The sequence below is a fragment of the Dermacentor silvarum genome, chromosome 10, assembly GCF_013339745.2.
Source record: "Dermacentor silvarum isolate Dsil-2018 chromosome 10, BIME_Dsil_1.4, whole genome shotgun sequence".
Classification (NCBI taxonomy): domain Eukaryota; kingdom Metazoa; phylum Arthropoda; class Arachnida; order Ixodida; family Ixodidae; genus Dermacentor; species Dermacentor silvarum.
The window spans coordinates 124,498,747-124,519,355 of record NC_051163.1 but is presented as its reverse complement, the minus strand read 5'-3'; the positions used below and the strand labels follow the sequence as shown (position 1 = coordinate 124,519,355).

Below are 20,609 nucleotides of genomic sequence, written 5' to 3'. Positions count from 1 at the left end.
CGCAGGGTATACGGCGCTTTTCAATGAACGCGATTCACGCCAACGCTTTATCAAGCTGCACCATGAATACACTAGGTGTTCAATTAACATTTCACCTACTTGGGTCGCTGAGTGTGCGGTAAGCGAGGGCGCAACTCTCAGCGTTCGGAGGGACCGGCGCACCACGCTTCTCGTCTAGTAGGAAATCCGCACGGACCAGGACAAACTCTTCCAAAATAACGAAGCTTTATTCCTGAGAAACCTGTATGGCTTTCCTTTGTAACTTCATTCTACATTTGAGTGGATTCCCTTTTCGTGACGCCTCCTCCGCCTTGCGGGATTCCGCAGAACTTATTTGCCAAATCGAGCCAACGCTGACCAGCTCTTTGTGGTGCTCGCCGCTTGATGATTAAGCTGATGATTTGCGTACTATGGCACGCAACCGCAGTGAGGAATTAGCCAAGTAGCGTGTACATGTGTTGATTATAATTATGAAGATTTCTATATGACACATATCCGCAGAGAGTGTTGGCCAGGAAGCTCGATCGGCCGGTACTAATATGCCGACGCCAACTAGCTCTCTAAGATTGTCACCGCGTTATTATAATTTCCATACTACGTAGTACATACCTACGTTGTACATATCAATTATGGCATGCACCCTGTTTTAGGTAGCTCTTTGAACTAGTGCATACAGCCTTCTGCTATCACGTAGCTGCAGTAATAGTATGAGTTCATGGAATGACTGGGAGCACTCGGTTCTTTACCGCCACATTTCAGTGCATATGACATCACGTGTACTGATCACAAAGACCTCCAGACAACAACACCTAACTTGATAACCTACACAGTGCACTTCAGCTTCTTATATCATGTAAGCTGCACGCCTATTTGCATTACTCTGCAAAGAGACATGCAGTCAGCAACACGGATGACTGCAGTTACATGTGTCTTAATGAATATTCACCTAATGTACATGCCACTTCAACTGTCTTGCGCTGTTCTACACAAGTCGGCTTGCTTATGTGATGCTGCTAGCTAATATCTGGTAACACTAATAATCCGTGTGTTCTCAGTGGCAGCTGGCCTCCATGGGGCGGTGCAGACAGGGGAGTGTCATTGCTGGAGCACCTCCTGGCTATCCACAGGAAATGAAAAAAAAACCATGGTAAATTCAAACGCCCACTGGTTCTCATTTCCATGTTTCCATAAGTGTGTGTGTGTTCATCACCCTGAAGTTACTTAAATTTGAAAGCTAAGCCATATAAAGTATACTCATGGTCTCACGTAGTGCATTATTAAACATAAAAATACAAAAGCACGCAGCTTAAGAACCTCAAAGATAATTTGTAGGCGGATCAGTCACTGCACAGACCAGGATATGTATTGTCGATGCTCGCACACAATAGAATTGCAGACTTGTTCATCATTAAAAGCACTTATACATTTAGGGTGTGAACATTTGCTAATGGTTTGAGTGAATGCTAGAGACTGCATGAATATGCCGCCCCTAACGTAATGGCCCCTAACGTAATGCCCTGACAGAGGCTCTTAAAGGTGAAATAAATGACGATAAGAAGCTTGGTAACAGATTTGTGCAACGAGCGAATTGTAGCGCGCACAGGGAAAAATACACGAGAAGGCACAAAGAATACACACACGTAGCACTTCATTGTGCCTTCTCATATCTTTGTTCCATGTTCGCGCTACAACTCGCTCATTTCAACATGAACAACCAACAAGCCTACATCTCCACTCAGATTAGTGCAGTTTCCTTCGAGTCATATTTGGGTAAAGTACCACAGACTATATTTTAAGAAGTGAAAAAAGTTATATTTCCTCGTTTAATTGGCCAACACTGTAGTTAGGCTCTGGGTATATTTTGGTCAGGTATGCATATATGTCAGTGCTACATTTATTAGAATATGTTTTAGAGTGAGTTGAAATCATAATTATAGAAATAAATACTTGTGATCATGATATTCTTGCCATAAGGACATGCAAGGGACATGTAAATTTGGTCTTCATATAAGCAACGACAAATGGAAAGTTGCTGATGATTTTTAGGCATTGAAGATGTCAACATGTTAGCTTATTTCGATGCTTTTGTGTTGTCATGTGGCCTATATCATACGGGATGGAATTGATGGCCAAAATTGTGGACATTTTAACCTCCCAAAGGCCAACATCATATCATCTTTGATATGCTGAGCTTGATGCCTGAAAATGCTCATTTACTGATGATAAACATAATGTGCAACCCACTGTAGCATTTCTGACATGCTGCAACAGTTTAAGTTGTGGATAGCTCAGCAAACTAATGAGCAGTGAGTTACTCTTAGGTTATATATAACTAAATGAAAATTTAGTTTTCTTTTGTTTATATATTCATTGGGTGATTGTATGAGAAAGAAAGGTGATCAGGTTATATACTTTCTTCATTTAGAATTGTGTCCTGCTTTCCGAACTTTAGGAAAGATGTTCAATTTGTCAGACACTGCCTGCATAACGCCACCTCCATAAATAGGAAGAACTGATGTTCATCCGTGATACTCTTAAGAACACTGCGATGAATCATAGGTGCACATATAAAAGTAATCACAAGAAGGGCAATGCATAGCAAGCATCTGCATCTAGATCGAGATATCTAAATTTTGGATTAAGGTGAAACATTGCAGAAAGCTGCATGCATGATATGCAGGCTAAATCATAAATATGTTGATTCATTCAAGGCACTATAAAAATAATGTTTTGCTATTTTCTAATAGCAGCAGCAGCAATTGCTGTGAAAGAGAAATTAAACTTTTAAGGAATAAAAGAATTAGCTAATGTCTAGTACAGAACTTACAGAAATGAAATTACTGAACATGAAATAAGTTGTTTCACTTGTAGAGTGCTGCGAAGATCATGGGGCAACTAGAAACTTGTGAGGATACAAGGGAAGAGCGAAAGCATGTGCAGTGAAAATATGGGCGAAAGTGTCTGTAAAGGAGCGAAATCGATTTTAAGACTATTACTGTAAGCCTATGAATAGGGATATCAAGGTGGAGGATTGCAAAGGTATAGCTGAATCTCTCTATGAGCCATTGTGACACACATGAACAATTTCCGTAGAAAATGAGAATCTATTTAAGCACGTTACTGAGAGCATAATCACTGGAAAATGGTAGAGCAGAGATCGCTTTGCGTAAACACGGGTTTGGCGCTTACTTTCAACTGCAGTTTACTGAAGAAATGTGATATTTATAAGTACTGAACAAGACCATCATGGGGCATCACATTAATGATAAAGCAACCAAGTATCGGAGTCACCAGGACCCCCTAATACAACCACATCATAGCCATGTACCATGACAGATTGGTACGGCCTAGTATACCAGAGGTGATAAGAGACAATCCAGATTATCGCACAGCATGACGCTTGCGTCTAAAAATATGTGAAGGTAGGTTGAAGCATGTGCGCTGGCCCAGCAAATAATAACCTAAAAAAACAAGACTTAAAACGCAGATGCTGCGTCTGTAATGATCACTCGGAAGGAGTACATAACAGATCAAAAAACGAGAAAGCAAAACGAGCCAAGTAAGTTGGTTTTCTGAAGGCACTTCAGGTCTTCTGAAGGCACTTCAGGCCCTGAAGGCACTTCAGGACGGCGTCCAGCAGCATCTGAGGCAACAGAATTGGTCGAGAATTTAATGCGATCTTGTGCCATCAGGCTCGCTCGTTCACATGGGCACAAAAATCCATCTACCTGCCTTGAGTGTCGGTGGCATATTCTTACCTTGAAACCCTGAATCAAGTTACCAATTCAGTTTTTCGAACTTTGTGCTGCTTCTCAACCTGTGTGCATTCATTGGTTTGCCTCAAAACTGCAATGCCAGTGCTTGTTTTGAGACCATATTCACCAGTTTGACAAGTTTGGTGATAGATCTGACGCCAATTTGTCTTCCACAGTGATGGCATTGCTTTGAATGCCAAGTTGTTGCAGGAGGCCCTTCAGCTACTTACACAGAACAGCGTGTCTAGGATGGCAGTGTCAGTGTTGTTATAATTGCTTGCGATGTCATTTGCAGCACCTGTAGCACTCATCGCGGCAGGGGATACGGCTTTCGTCCATGGGTCAATGGCATCCTGTATTATGCGGTGCATGGCAATCCAGCCAATTGATAACGTGCATGCTTTTCATTGTAATCGCTAGGGGCTTAGCTGCAGCCTTACTAGCCACTGTGGGAGGAGGTTGCTTTTTTCGTACCTCTTTTGGGGACGCAGCATTGGGTAGTTCTCAAAAAAGTTCATTTTTGAGGCAACACAATTAAAGTGTTAGTTACATTCTGCATCAGCGACGCACACACTAGCACGCTGTTTGTTGTTGGGTATCGGGGAAGAGTTCTTTAGTATCTTTCTGTTTCTTTAGCTTAGTACTAAGTTTAGTGCTAGTAGTAGAAATATGTGATAGTACATTTAGTCCATACATAGCTTCATACATCTCGATCAGAATCTGAGCAGGGCTCGCTAAAGTAACTGACTCTGAGCATGCTTTATTGTGTCTTCTCTTCATCTTGTAGGCATCATTGTGCTACAGTCAAATTCAAACTTGCGAAACTAAAAAGCAAAAAGAAAGGGAACTGTGTCCTCATGCATACGGCAGCAAACAGCGTGCGTCACTGTTACTGAATATTAGCAACAATGCTTCTTTACCATTGTCGCTTAATAGTGAGAAACTTACTTGTGAACTACTTGGTGCTGCAGCTTTAAAAAAATTCAAACTTGCTCCTAATGCATTTAGTAAAGCCCTCAACACACACAAGGAAAAGTTCCTATCCTAATAATTATCCAGTAGGCTCGTTGAAGACAAGGGCTTAATAGTATTAATATGGGATACTGTTGGAGCTGCAGACGCTCATCTTATTCCATTCCGCCCCCATAAATATTTCTGTTAAGTACATGGCAATCACTTATAGCAGCATTGGCACTCCCATGTTAGTCATGCTGTGCTATATACGCAATGCAAGGTGCTGTAGTAGGTCAACAATGAAAATAACACTGTCATGGGTAAAGCTAAAGCGATTAGAATGTTTAAAGCAGTTAAAAAACAAATGCAGACTGAGGGGCAGAGAAATGAAGAGAATGCAAGCACTCCTTTGTCTGCGTTTGCCCATGCCGCTTTCAACATTTCAACCATGAATACATAACAGCTTGCCCAATTTTTGGTTCTCTTGGATGATAAAGCGGTGTCAGATCCTCATGACTAACCATTTCAACTGGATGAATCTACCGCAGTAGTGGTATAGCAGTAGAGCATTGCTCGTTTGTGGGAGGTACTGAGTTCAAATCCCCGTGCCGCCAGAAACCCTCCGTTTCTTTCTGATGGGTAGAGATGTCCCTTGGCCTGGTGCTCGGTTTCTTGTGAGGGTTCACATCTTGAAAGAGATTTCATGCGTGCTCTCTGGGAACCTATTGTCGAACCACATATGGCCTTGTTGAAGAGCATCAGCCTCGGCTGCCTTGAGGCAAGTGCAGCCTCTAGGTACCTACCGGTGAAATAGGTACAAGCATGCTCCCGGTCTCGTGTGATGGATAGTTGTTTGGCACGTATGTCTGTGTGCAGTCAAGCAGTAATGAACGTCAGAGACGCGCAAACCGATGTGAACCAAAATTTAAGATGATAGGACTGTAACAAGACAAGCACTAAACACAGAATACATATCAAACGTCCTTAAAACAAACACGTCTACACTTAGTCCTACGCGCAGTGTTCAAGAAAAGAGCAAGTACGTGTCACGGCTACATTCCTGATGGTGTTGTCGATCAGTAGTAGACCGTCTGAGCTGTCGTGACGAATTCCGTTGGAGGCGAGCCAAGGCACGATGACCCTCGTGGAAGGCCAGCCAAGGCAGGATGACAGCGATGGTCATCAGATGAGGCAGGCGACGGCTGCATTACCGTGGCCCGAGGACTCGAACGGGTGTCGGGCGGGTGGCTTCCACCGCCACAACTTCACGTGCCACCTCGAGCAAGAGGTGGCTTCAAAGCAAAGGCCTCGGTTAGGCCTCACCCCGGACACAGCCTAAAGATGCTCCAACAGGCGGCTACGAGCAGGTTACAGCCAGGCCTGCTCCAAACAGCGTCACGCGAGGCGCCACTCTGCGTCTGCACCGACAGGCAGGCGCGTTGTCCTCAGGGCCGCCTCAGGTACCGCGGCAGGAGCTCCCGAAACAGCGCACTGGTCCTGCGTCTTCCAAGTCGCTGGCCCCCTCTGCCCGTTTGGCACCCACCTCTCTTCTTCCTTCTCTGTTGTTTCTTTTCTGAACACTGCCAAGCACGCAAGCTGCGCCTGGCTCGCCTTCTTCTGTTTCTTCTTCCTTCATTCACAGTCCTCAAGAGTTTTCAAACAGTCCACACACATAAACAACACTTATAAGGTCCTTGCACTACACCTGGTGCTTGGCCATTATGGGACCTCAGCGCTTGGAAAGGGAAGTTGGGGCACTACATGGGAAATTGCCGCTATGGGAATGGGCCAGACCTACTTCTTTTTGTGCTCATGAGGGTTTTTCACTGGTATTTAGAGCACAGGCTCCTCTCCCTGAAGAAAGGCGAACGCCATGCTGGGGTACACTTGTGTCCATTTGAATCAGTGGGCGCCGTGCGGCGGTAGAAATTGAACCTACGACCTCCTGCGGCCGAGGCGGGCAATCTACAACAAGGGCAATCAAACAAATACACTCTACATGTGAAGTAGCGGGAGCCATTTTGACAAGACAAACTGTGAGCTGATGCACTCACCAAAGTAGCAGGGCAAAAAAATCTCTTGGGAAAGTTTCACCCACTGGAGACAGGCAGGTAATTGTGTTGTGACCTTATGTGAATGAGTAGGCCAATAGTAAAAGGTCGCTTGAAAGCTCGACTATATGTTTGCCTCAGGCGCTGCCGGACACAGCGCAACGAACTTAGAAGCCTGAAGTACCTTTCTACTGCTTGGTAAGTTTGCCCATCAGTAAATGGCTTCGTGCAAGCAGTCCCTGTTCTGGCCTCTTGCTTCAGCTCATACATCCCCCCAGACAACTTGCTGAAGTAGGCTCAATCACAAAAACTTGGATACATCACAGAATGCATTAATGCTGCAGTTATGCTAATGTCGAATGGCGCTAAAGTTTAAAGCTGGCCACCCACATTCCCTCTAAAGTACTATTGAAATCCATTCTATTGTCGATGTGCCATTAATATTTGGTCAGAGGTACCAATGTATTTACACAAATTTAACATTATCATGACTTCAGCTGTGAAAACGTTTCAGTATATGTTAAAACTTCCTTGTGGTTACAGCATTTATAAAATATTGTGGACAGATATATGAATATTTAGCTCATGTATGATGCCCATGTGCTACATGAGCACTTTATGAAAGCATCTAGGGCTGGGATAGTGTAGTTATTCTATTGCAATTGTCTTGTGCGTTGTAAGGGTAGCATTCTGCCTACGTTATCATGATTGGCTGGCTATGTGCAGTGGATGATAAGAATGGAATATAGAATGATGGGAAAGGAATCACTACAGTATACCAGTCCTGCTGATACTTCGCAGCATACTTCTTGTGGAACTAGCATACGCACTAGGTATTTTTTATGCGTTTGTTTATTCCTATTTTAAACACTTAAGGAAATGACACAAAGTGGGAGGCTATGTTATATGCAGGGTAAAATCTTAAGTGAATTTCCACAGCCACCTAGTTCAGCCTAATTTACGGCGCACTAAGATTGTGTCGAAAAGCCAGCTACCAAAGAATCAAACAAAGGTGTAACTTACAAGAATGGACAAGTCTTATATTCAAACCTTGAAAACACACATTTCAAATAAGAATTTGAGCTTGAGAAATCTGCACTTCTGGCTGGCCCTCCAGTTTCTTAAACTTCAGTAATGTTGTCCCATAGTAGGTGGTCCTCAGTGGTGTCAGTTGAGCTTCAGATGCCAGTTCTCTTGAAGCTTTTGATGACAGTGTCATCAGAAATCATGCTCTGTGCCTCTAGGACCAATGGATACAACAGTTCCACTGGCAGCCTTTTAAACTTGCCTCCTGGTGTCAGGGAATGATCACAAATAGTGAAAGTCTGTGATTCTTTGTATGTAGAAGGCAGCTGCTGACATGTTCTCATGAAGCCCATGCCGCCACATGAAGCACATCATCCAGTCGCTGCTAGCGTTGAAGTTTATAGTTGGAATGCCCTGCTTCCTTGTAAGTCGGGCGAGCCTCCTTCTGTATCATTTAAATTTACACAGCACAGCTGTGTATCCAGAGGCTTCTGAGCTATAAAGCACTGCTACTTCAACTTGCGGTTAAAAATCAGTCTTGGGTCAGCGGAAATTCCTGCTTGCCTTGCTGGTAGCATTCAGCTTTTCATGCGGCCGTCTCTAACGGCAGATGTGTACTTTGCTGACGCTGAAGTGCCTTCTCAATTAACGACTGCCATTCTACAAAGCATGTTGAAATGCTTTGAGCTTGAAGTGGGGGTGCTGTAGCTAGCTTGCGACCTTATGTGGCACGCTAGCAGTCTGATAACTCCATGCATGCGCGGCATGACCTGTCCAGACTGACAAAAAAAACGTAAAAATACTAGCTTTGTGCATATAGCACTTGATAGCTCCAGTGCTGGTACTGCCACTGGCATCCGCAGCTGGCCATTATCATCAGTCGAAGTCAAAACCAGGCCACCGGTTCCAGTGCTGAGTTGCAAGTGTGGTCATTGTGTGGGAGGGGGGAAAATATGTGAATTTTCATAATGTGCATACCTACGGTGTGTACTATTAATAATTAACCAAGCAGGTATGCAGTAAGGCCTAAACATGCTTGGGATTATTGCTGCTATTCACTAGGAATCTGTGTAATGAAAACAGCTTGGTGTGCCTGGCCTACAATTACTTGAAAATATGCATTTGCTTCTAATTGACCCTTCACCAGCCACAAAGCCGGCTTCAAAACAGTCATAAATATTACTTGCACTGCTTTCATCACTTGTTCAATGAATGCTCAATTCCTCGTTTCTCAGTGTATTAATCAACAAAACAAGTATTGTACTTAGTTTTCTGTCGTATGGCAATAATGGTTCATTTGTTTGTTCAGCTGTTTTCACAACGCGGACGACACCGTGTCAAAGGAAGTTATGGAAAAGAGACTGAAAGCAGTGCACTGGTACCCCTTGCAGCAATTGGGTGATGTGCTGTAGTAGTGAACTTTGCAAGAAATTTTATCTCTGTTCATGTTGCTTTGAGATGTTATAAATGTGATTTCCACATCACACACATACCATGACCTGAAGTTTTGGATGGAATGGTGAGCATATTTATGCAGTGAGCCATCATAAGTGCCGACTGGCATACTCTAGTGTTCAAAGGCACTGAATATAGTCTAATTAAGACTGCAAGACTGTAATGCAATCACAGTCAGAATTCATCAATTCAATAAACAATACACATTTGAACAGGGGTCTCTGGTACAATGGCATACCGACAAACAGAATAGGTAGTAGACAGGTAGTAGACTTGTATGCTTGTAGACCTGTAAACTTGTATGCCGGATTGGCTAGTAGACCATCAAGGTCTGAAATTATGGTTAGCCAACAGACGTGTAAGCTGATAGCTGGTTGGAATTTTTTACTGGAGATATTATTTTGGCAAGCAGCTGTTGCGGCTGATCGACGTGCACCTAATCGCTACGCATTCTTTGTGCAGGTTTGTGGTTGCTTTCTTGTGGTTGCTTTTTTTTATTTTTCATTCTTAGCCGTGACTGCTGCTCTGCCAAGTTCTTGCATTGTATACTGCACTATGCCTACTAATTCCGAGCTTGCTAAACGACTTGATGCGCTCGAAGGTTTGTTTAACGGTAGGCTTGAATGTGTGGTAGCGGACCTTGTTTCTAAGTGTACTAACAAGCTACATGAACTCGGATTTGTTCAATGCGCAACGCTAGAGGAAAGTGTTCAGCACTTAAGTGATGTTTTTGATGACATGAGGGCAAAACAGGACGAGTTGGTGCCTGCGAACCGCGCACTCTCCGCAAAAAATGAGGCGTTGGAAAAAAAAGTTGCTGATCTGGAACAGTATTCTCGACTGAATAATGTTGAGATCAAGGGTGTTCCGGTCACGCAAAATGAAGATTGCTTTTCAATCGTGAAAACCATTGGCAATGCCATCGACTTCCCTGTTTCTCCCTCTGACTTGGACGTTGTCCATCGTGTGGCCACAAAGTCCAAAGAGAAGAACATCATCGCTCGCTTTTGCTGTCGCTAGAAGAAAGGCGAGTTTGTTCGTAGGGCTCGCAAAGCCCGTCTACATACTGGCCAAATTGGCTTTTCTGGTTCCACTGATGCTGCAGTGTTTGTCAATGATCACCTTACTCTTGAGAACAAACGTTTGTTCTCAAAGGCACTAGTTCTTAAGAAAGAGAGGAGCTGGCAGTTTTTATGGACGGACAACTGCCAGATTAAGACTCGCCAGACTAGTAGCAGCAAAGTGTTCATTTTAAAGTCTGAGAACGACCTTCGGGTTTTCAACTAAGTTGCGTGTTATCGATCCAAGGGCCTCTGTCTCTTTCCCTTCTTTTTTTTTTCTTCCGGTTACTGTCCTTGCCGAGTACTTGTCAATCATGTCCTCTTCTGCTGACGAATTTATTTCATTACTTTCGGACAAACATTGCTCTCTAGTTCATTTCAATGCACGTAGTTTGCGAAAAAATAACGATAACATTAGTGATTTCATTCACTCTACGAGACACCCTTTTTCATTTATATGTATATCAGAAACCTGGCTTTCGGATGACGATGCTGATCTATATGGTTTTACGTCGTACAAATCTGAGTACTGTCACCGTGCGTCTGACGCCCATGGTGGCTCAGCCATTTTCATTTCTCCTGGCATTAATTATAGTCGCAGAACGGATCTCTCCATTGCCATTCCCTATTGTGAATCGGTTTGGATAGAAATTCAGCAGCCTCATTTTACACATAATCAAAAAAAATTAATACTTGCTAGCATATATCGTTCACCTTCTTCCTCACTTACTCAGTTCTTATCGGCTCTTGAGACCATCCTAAACAATCTATCATTAGAGAACAAAAACATATTGTTGGTAGGCGACATCAACATTAACTTATTAGATTCTCAATCGAATAGTACCATTGCTTATGATTGTCTTCTAGGGTATGGGTTAATGTGCCTCATTGACTCGCACACTAGATCCAACACACGTGGCACTAACACTCTTTTAGATCATGCTTTTTCTAACTTTAGTCCTCAAGTGTCCGGAGTAATTGATGTCGACATTACCGATCATTATCCCATCTTCATCACATTTGATAGCCCTGTAGCTCGAATCAACACAGCTTTTACTGCAACGCGCTTTGACCAAGAAAGTTTCTTCCGTGCTATTTCAAACTGTGACTGGTCCAAAGTTAGCTCACAAAATGATCCAGAATCAGCAGTCGATACATTTTCCTCTTTATTCTAAGAATCTGTTTCTTCTAGCACTCATACCATTGCTTATAACAAGAGGTACCAAAAGCCTCGAAACCCTTGGATGACCTCTGCCTTATTAACGAGTCTCAGAAAAAAGGATAATCTTTATAGGAAAGTGAAGAAACAACCCTTTAATAATGCCTTGGCACTTCGCTATAAAGGTTATTGTAACATTCTTAACTCTTTGGTAAAACTCGCCAAGAAACGCTATTATAATGAAGAATTTACAAAGAATAAAAATAATCCTCAAAAGGCAGTGGAAACTGTTTAATGAATTCTTAAATTCACCTGCAATCAACCCGCCCATAACGAAAAGCACTCACCATAACGCTACTTATTGTAACTCTGACGACATTGCTAATGCGTTTTCTGAGTATTTCTGTTTGCCATCCAGCTGTTCAAACAATGTTCCTTCACCTAATTTGCCGCGCTTACCTCACTCATTTTTCCTCTTTCCCTCTTCCTCTGACGAAATAGTATCAGCTATTCGCAATCTTAAAAATACTTCTCCCGGTCTGGACAACATTTGTGCACATCATTTAAAGATGGTTGCTCATTTCATTTCTCAGCCCTTAACCCATATAATCAATCTCATTTATTCTAAAGGTTCTTTTCCTGACTCATTAAAACGTGCTAAGGTCATACCAATTTTTAAGAAAGGTGATAAAGATGCTATCAAAAATTATAGGCCTATATGTATTCTTCCATCATTAAGTAAACTAATTGAACATCTGTTCGTAAAGCGTCTTAACGCTTACCTTTCGAAATTTAATGTTATAAAGCCTTCCCAATTTGGTTTTCGTCGTGGAAGCTCCACTAACGATGCTCTGCTTTCTTTGACTGACTTCATCAAACATTCCATTGATAGTGGTAACTTTTCGGGTTCAGTATTTTTGGACTTAACCAAAGCCTTCGACACGCTCAATCACTCCATTCTTTTTAATAAGCTAGATTCCTATGGTATTACTGGACCGCCTTTAAACTTTCTGAAGAGTTACCTATTTAACCGACAAAACGTGGTCTTTACTGGTGGCTCTTACTCTAACACTAAGATTACTAATCAAGGAGTTCCGCAGGGGTCCATTCTTGGTCCTCTCCTATTTATTATTTATATAAATGATCTCCCTGATGTCATAAGTTCTGCACATTGCGTGTTGTATGCTGACGACACCACAGTATCATGTAAGGCCAAAACAGTTCCATCTTTAATATCAAAACTAAACTTTGTACTCAACAATGTAGTTTCATGGTGTAACAACAATGACCTAACTATAAACCCCTCTAAAACTCAGTTTATGATTTTCAGATCTTCTCAAAAGCATTTATTAACTTCTGCTGCTCTAACAATGGGTCCTAATACTATCTATGCTTGCGATTCTGTTTCTTTTCTCGGAGTACGTTTAGACATAACTCTTAATTTTGGTCTACATTTGTCAGACATTAAGAAAAAGACTGCTTTTGGTATTCGGGCAATAATTAAAGCTAGGCCATATTTCTCCACTAATGCATTATTATCGCTCTACTTCTCATTTGTTCATAGTCACTTTAACTATGGTATAACTACCTGGGCAAACACATATCATTCGTACATCTCATCTGTGCAACACGTACAGAACCAAGCCATCCGCATTATCACTTTCAGCCCTCGTCGTTCTAACGCTATTTCATTGCTTAGACAATATAATATTTTATGTATTAGTAAGTTATTTGAATTTCATTGTACTTGTTTGTTTTTTAATGTTATTAACCCTCGGCTGCATTTTGATCTCATCAACTATGACTTACTAAAAAACACTAACCGCACTCGCTTCGCATTAGATGGAAGTTTATTACTTCCCCGAGTTCGCACTAATTACGGCATAAAATCGTTGTCATTCACAGCCATTTCATTATGGAACTCTCTTCCACCCAATATAAAGTCTTTAACTGACCTTTACACGTTCAAAAAACTTTAAAGTTACACCTTCTATCGTCATAATCATTCTATGTTGTCCTTTTTGAATTGTGATGTAGCGATTGTATTATTTACTTGTATTTATTACTATGTTTTATCGTTTTGTTGATTTGCTATAGCTTTTGTATAATATTATTCTATTTATACTACATTGTCTTGCCATTTGCCTTTGCATTTTTTTTACATGCTTCCTTCATCGTGGGTCCCCCTACAGTCTTCGGACTATGGGACCCTAGTCTGTAAAACGTCTCCTTCATTTTATGTATCGCTACTTTGCTAATAATAATAATAAACTTCAAACTTCAAACCTCAAAATTCTGAATACCTACGCCTTAGCCAATACGCCGTAGTGGCTAAGGCGTACGTACGTTGCTCTACTGAACTGAAAGCTCAGGATTGAATCCCGGGCGCGGCAGCATTTAGATGGGAGTGAAATGCAATAGATGCCTGTGTGCCATATGCATTGGGTGCACATTAAAAAGCACAGGGAGTTTAAATAATTCGGAATGCCTCACTCACCAGCGTGTGCCTCATCATAAAATTGTGGTTTTGGCATGTAAAAACCCAGATTTTAAGTTATTGAATTTCTAAATATGACCATATACAGGGTGTTTCAGCGAACACTTAAAAAAATTCTTTAAGGTTGCTTGTGGCAGGTAGCACAATTCTAGTTCATGAGCTGGTCTACTCGAAGAGGCAGACATTACTTCCACAAGAAATTGAAATGCATAATCGAATATTTAACACAAATTTACTCATTAAGTTTTTAACTAATTACATGATGGCTCATATTGCAATTTACAAATTGTAGCCTTGGTATTCGCCAGGCGGATCCACTTGGAACGAATTCTCGGGATGACACCAGTTTCGAGATATTAATTCGCGACTTTGCGGAGAAATGCATTGGCATTCCAGTTAGTTTAACAAATCATTGCTTTATGCATTGAAGCACCAAATTGCAATATGGGCCATCTGGTAATTAGTTAAAAACTGAATTAGTGAATTTTTGTTGATTAGTCGATTATGCATTTCAATTTTTTGTGCAAGTAATGTCCGCCTCTTCCAGTAGACCAGCTCATTAACTAGAATTGGGCTATCTGCCACAAGCCACCTTAAATAAATTTTGAAAGTGTTCGCTGAAACACCCTGTATATAAGAGCGCCATATATGGACATACTAAAAGTTTAGAAGTGGCCATATATAAAAAGGTCCCATATATGGGCATAATAAATATTTGGCAGATATGGCCATATATAGCATATAAGGGTCCCATATATGGACATATTAAAAATTGGGCAGATATGGCCATATATAGCATATAAGGGGGCCATATAAGGGGATATTCAAAATTGGGAAGATATGGCCATATATGGCCATACCTGCCCTATTTTTAATATGCCCATACATGGCCTTTTTCATATCAGTCCATATCTGACATTTTCGTAAGGGGCGCTACCGGGCGGAAGGCCGAAAGATCTTCTACCTGGACGAGACATGGGTGACGGCGGGACACACTCGGTCGATCGTGTGGACAGACACCGTGGTGCAGAAGCGCGGACGCCTGTTCGCTCGAGCAAATGGACTGACGACAGGTCTAAAACAACCTTCTGGGAAAGGTCAGCACCTGATCGTGACGCACATCGGCGGCGAGGATGGTTTCGTCGACGGCTGCTTGGATGTATTCAGAGGCCAATAGACAGGCAACTACCACGAAGAAATGGACGGCAATCGCTTTGAGGGCTCGTTCAATGACGTTCTGCAGAAGTAGTCAGCTGGTCCCGTCATTGTTTTAGACAATGCACCTTACCATAGCCGGCGAGAAGAGAAATTGCCGACGACGGCCTGGAAGAAGTAAAAGATACAGGAGTGCCTCACAAGCAAGAACATCACCTACGGTGAACGGATGATAAAGCAGCAGCTGCTTGAGCTGGTGGCATCTGTGAAGTCACGTTTTCTGAGCTACATCGTAGACAACACAGCTGTAAGGGCCGGTTGCGTTGTACTCAGGCTCCCGCCGTACCACTGCCAATTTATTCCCATTGAGCTTGTATGCGCCAAGGTCAAAAATGGCATCGCTGCGGACAACAGAGACTTCAAGCTGTCCACGGTCGACGTCATCTTGAGCGAGAAAATCAAGCAGGTAACGGCGGAAGACTGGAGAAAGAGCATCCAGCATGTGATGGACTTGGAGGCAAAGTTCAGACTTGACACGTCTGGGAGTCAGCACATTCAACCCATCATCATCCAGCTGGGTGAAGATGACACTGAAGAAAGCGACTCCGACTGCGAGCTGTCTGGCATTGAGCCACTCGACGAAGCATAAAGGCTTCTTATTAACAAAAGAACAGCCCTTACTAGAGCTACCAAAATTTTGCCGGTGGGTTCGCAACAGCCAACCATCCATTCCGTGACCTATCAAATAAATAAGCAGTTACATTTACGGCCTATTCCTTATAATAGAAGCTCAATTCTGATAAGCAACGTCCTGCACACATTGTGCTCGATTTAAGAAGTGGCATAGAAACACATTTAAATGCTGGCATATATGAATTGAAACACTATTGTTAACCCTGATTATCGTTGGCGGGCTCTAAATGCTCATTCGGGCAGCCACCGTCGTGTTTGACGCGCCCCATAGTGAAATAGCAGAAGTCAGAGCACGCTTTATGGTTCTGTTAGCAGTCTGCACTGGAAATCACAGTCATGTCATAGCGAGTGGTGGTGAAATAGCAGCAGACAACACGTAACTGACAGCCACTGTCAGCAGCTTGAATACCAAAGCACATTCATGTGGTTGCATTGTTTATTTTGTTGTCTGGATCACACAAGTAATGCGAATAAGAGAACAAATATAAGACATCATTAGTTTAGGGAGGCCCAAAAAGCTCATTCAGGCAGCCACCGTCGAGTTTGATGCGCCCCATAGTGAAATAGCAGTAGTCGGAGCACGCTTTATGGCTCCGTTAGCAGTATGCACTGAAAATTGAAGTGTTGTCATAGCCAATTTTCAAATTATTAATCTGACTCGAGCAAGTAATGCGAATGCAAGCGCACTTATTAACGTGATTAACTTTGCTAGCACTCTTTTGTCATATTTACGTACGAGAAAAATGCTCAGTAAAGTTCAACGTGTTTTAGTGAGTCACTTTGTTCATTACAAGCCATAGGCAAAGTTACGGACAGATTCAGACAGTGATATTGGGGAAGTAATAAATGGTGAAAGTTGCAAAAGCTCTCACAGCACTGCTTTGCTGGACTCTATTCACTAGAAAACTGCATTTCTAATGATGAAGGCGTCAAGACAGGAAATGATACCCCACTGCACAATGTTATATATGTGTACCACCACATGTGACGGGCAGCAAAACCATCTGTTTATTAAGAGAAAATGCAACAACATAGCAAGGTGCTGTTTCACAATATGGCACCTTTTCATGTGGACTTCTGGCAAGCTACCGTATGCACTGATGCATAAACACATTAACATCCCATGTTAGGCATGTTCTCCGTCGGCGGGACACCGGCCGTCCGGCTCAGACGTCACCTGAAGTGCGCGCCTATTGGTGCCGGCTCGTGTGCATCTGCCTTTGAGGGGCAAATGCCGCTGTCTTCTAAAGTTGTATCCGACTGTAGGTAATATACTGAGAAACTATGTGGGTTAGATCACCGTTCGAGGAGTCCAAGCGCACCGGTAAACCTCGCCATCGGTGTCAATAGCTTCACAGACGTGCCTACCTAGTTCCCTGAGCGTGTGTGTTTGTGTGAAGGCTTCCTAGCTGTCAGTGCTTCAGCGTTAGGGCGAAACTACTTATTTCTTTGTTGTTTTATTTTACTAGCGATAGAGGGTACCCGTTTCTCATAATCCTACAAATGAGGTGTCGCGATAAAAGGTTTACGCCTATGGATAGAAAGATATGGTGCCGAATAATACTTTTATTCTCAAATATTATCAATGAAGGAAACTTGGAAAATAATTACCGTAGATAACCAGAAATACTGTGGAGGTTGCCGATAGTGGTATCTTCCTGGCACTGGCGAGTCTAGAGGCTAATATCCGGCAGGGTGACCCTTGTGGTGGAAACAAGGGTCACCTCATCTCTTTTGGTTGCGCAAGGGTCACATCTCTTTTGGTTGCGTGTTTAAGTTACAGTAATCAAATGCGACACGAGTAGCGCGAAATCAACCGCCACCACGTACCCGTCCGCTATCGCCAAGGCCGAGTGTTTCGACATTCGATCTCGATCTTTAATCGCCAAGGCAAAGTCGAGAAGGCGTACATCGCCACCACCTCAGAATCGCAGAAGGCGAGCTGACTATACGATGGGCCGCCTCCCGTTGAAAAATACGCACTGTAAAAGGGAACTGAAAAAAAAGTGAGAGCATTTTCACTGCTGTGAAGATCGAAGCCAGCGAAACGATGGTGGATCTGCTGTAGTGAATATTGCTATAGTGACTTTATATATCATCGTTATAGATTATATTAAGCGTCTTCGGCATGTAAGTCAAAGTGCAAGGAGACCAGCGTCTTGTTCTCGCTCGGCGTGATGACCAAGTACTGCGTTTTCTGCGCCAAGTCTGGGCCATCGTCATAGACTAGCGTATGAGCCACAGCGTTCATAGCCGCTGCACAGTGCACGGCCGCGTCAGGATCCTTTGAGATCTCTCCCGCTCCGGCTCTCTGTGGCTCATACCCACATATCCAACGAGGGTGTGAGCCACACGTGATTTCTTTCTTCCCTTCCTTCTTTCTTTCTCTCTTTATTTCTTTCCTTCCTTCCATCCATCCTTCCTTCTTTCTTTCTTTGTTTCTTGTCCCTGGCTCATACCCCCATATCCAATGCGGCTATGCGCCACACATGATTTTATTATGTTTAATCGTGACGTAACTGACGATCATGTGATGTTATTGATGTCATGATCTAACAGTCATGTTAGTCATCCGTTCTTATACCAGTGTTAAGGCACAACTGGCGGAAAACCACCACGCACATTGAGCCGCAATCCTGATGATGATAGTTTTGTTCTACACGCGGACACGATCCTGGGGGACTAGCCTTTAATGACATCGCTTTAAAACACTTATAGGCTGGTCTGGAGCCCGAGACATGCAGGCCTAGTGGGCGATGAGAAGGCCGACGCTCTAGCTCGAGAGCTCACGAAGCGAGCGGAGCACCAGCCCCCCTCTCAATTACAACCACCCAACATGACACAGGATGGCCTTCGCGAGGAGGAAGACAGCGATCCTGCTTGGTCGGCCCCGCGCGAGATACTTGCTCATCGGCGAGGCGCGCGTCTGAAATAGGGCGCCCCGCACCAATCTCCCGAAGGGGGAGACGCAGTCGACTTCCGTAGAATTCAACGGCAGGTCTATCCAAATTTATTGAGATTGCACAAAATTTTCCCAACTTTGTTTTGGAAACGATTGTCCGTGGTTTCGCGACTCGCAACCAATCCTCTACCACATTTAATGGGTATGTAGTAAAAGACCAGATAAGCTCAATTCATTACAGCATCGGCATACAATAGAAAACTCTCTTGAGCAATAGGAGGCACTCCTCGCTATCTCGGGCAATGAAGTGCCACTAGCGCTTCTGGGCCACGTGCGGCTGACGGCAAATGCAAGTGGAGCCCTGTACTTCAGGCCCCACCCATCTAGCTCCTTAAGCCATTTACCTTTACCTTCATCTCGGCTTGCTTGGGAGACGCAATCGACCAGAAAAATTAGCAGCGGCGCGCATCCATCGGCCCGGTGAAGGCAGCGGATACCTATCGGCAGGACGACGCAACTTCATTTAGAGCGCAGGCGAGAACTTGTGCGGACAAGGAACGTTTTCGCGCTGCCGTATCTGCTCCGCCGAGGCGATGCCCTCTCCTGTGTTGCTCTCCACCACGCTCTTCTCTCACCATGGCGACCTACTTTCGCGCGTCGCACTATCAGTTCGAATTTCCCGTGAACCGCTGATGGTTATACCAACGGGACACAAAACCAATACACTCTTTTCTATCTTTATGTCGTCTCGTTCCGCTGGTAGGTATCTGCTGCCATAACCGAGCCGGTGAACGCGCGCCGTTGCTGCTTTGTCTGGTCGATCGCGTCTCGCGAGTGTCCTAACCTAAATAGTATATATATTCCACCTTGGCTCTAATCGGAGAACCAGGGCAGACTGTCTGTGCACATTCTCGCCTTGTTTCGGGCGTCTCGCGCAAATGACATAAGTAACTAAGGAGGTTTAAAAAAATATCTGGAGTGGCAGCCCCCGCAGTTTCTTACCAGCACAGGTGCAGCCACCGTTTGCCTATACTTCTACTCTGAAAGAGGGCTGTGACAGCTGAAATCTGCTTACAGCTCACGTCCTTTTGGTCAGTTATTGCAAATGCTAGGCTAATTTGAAATTAAAAGCTCGAACCTTTCGCTTAAAATATTACCTTTGGCTGTGTATTATTATCATGATGTGCCATAAAATTTGAAAATAACTTAAGGCTTTCTTCTGAAACCAGTGACAGAAAGGAAGACGTCCAACGATATCTGCACGGCTAAATTATCCACCTGAAAACAGCACGGAGTGGGAAGAAAGTGCTTCGGAAGATCTCGTTTTTTCTCGGCGCATCTTTTCATACGTGTCATCAGCCTGGGCACCACGCATTGCGTCGTGGTTGCTTAGGTGAAGCAGTCATGGACAGGCCAGCGCCCGTGCAACGCCCTACGAAAGCCCAGTGCTTTCTCTTCAATGTGCCGGTTTCAACGCCGGTTGACGCCATCATCGACTCCGTCGAAGAAGTCATAGGTGCCGGAGGTTTGCAGTATCTGCAACATCCCGGCGGCAACAAGTTCTTGGCATCTGTCCGCTCCGCGGCTCAGGCAGCCAAGATGGCGGCGAAAGGCTCTCTGCTACTCGCCAACAAGATCGTACCGCTGGAACGCATGGGCACTCCAGTGGTTTATGTGACGGTGTATCGTCTTCCACCCTGTGTCAGTGACGACGTCCTGACTGCTGCACTTGCACCGTATGGGAAGTGCCGAGGCATTTCCGATGTTGTTTTCAAGGACAGGACGGACATCAGCAATGGCAGCCGACTGGTCAAGCTCGAGATGGTAAAACCTCCACCGAATTTCATCATGGTGACTGGCTTTCGGGTAATGCTGGAATACAAAGGAATGAAGAGAGTGTG

The 20,609-nt window shown here is 43.7% G+C and overlaps 1 long non-coding RNA gene across 2 annotated transcripts; it reads left to right on the top strand.

Moving 5' to 3' along the window:
• Window positions 1-1,722: 1,722 nt before the first annotated feature.
• Window positions 1,723-9,477, top strand: LOC125940596 (uncharacterized). Of its 2 annotated transcripts, none has more exons than XR_007463779.1 (3): window positions 1,723-1,869; window positions 9,096-9,184; window positions 9,245-9,477. It is a non-coding gene; the product is annotated as an uncharacterized LOC125940596 (long non-coding RNA). The 2 variants fall into 2 exon arrangements; XR_007463780.1 differs by lacking the exon at window positions 1,723-1,869 and adding an exon at window positions 7,429-8,210.
• Window positions 9,478-20,609: the final 11,132 nt, after the last annotated feature.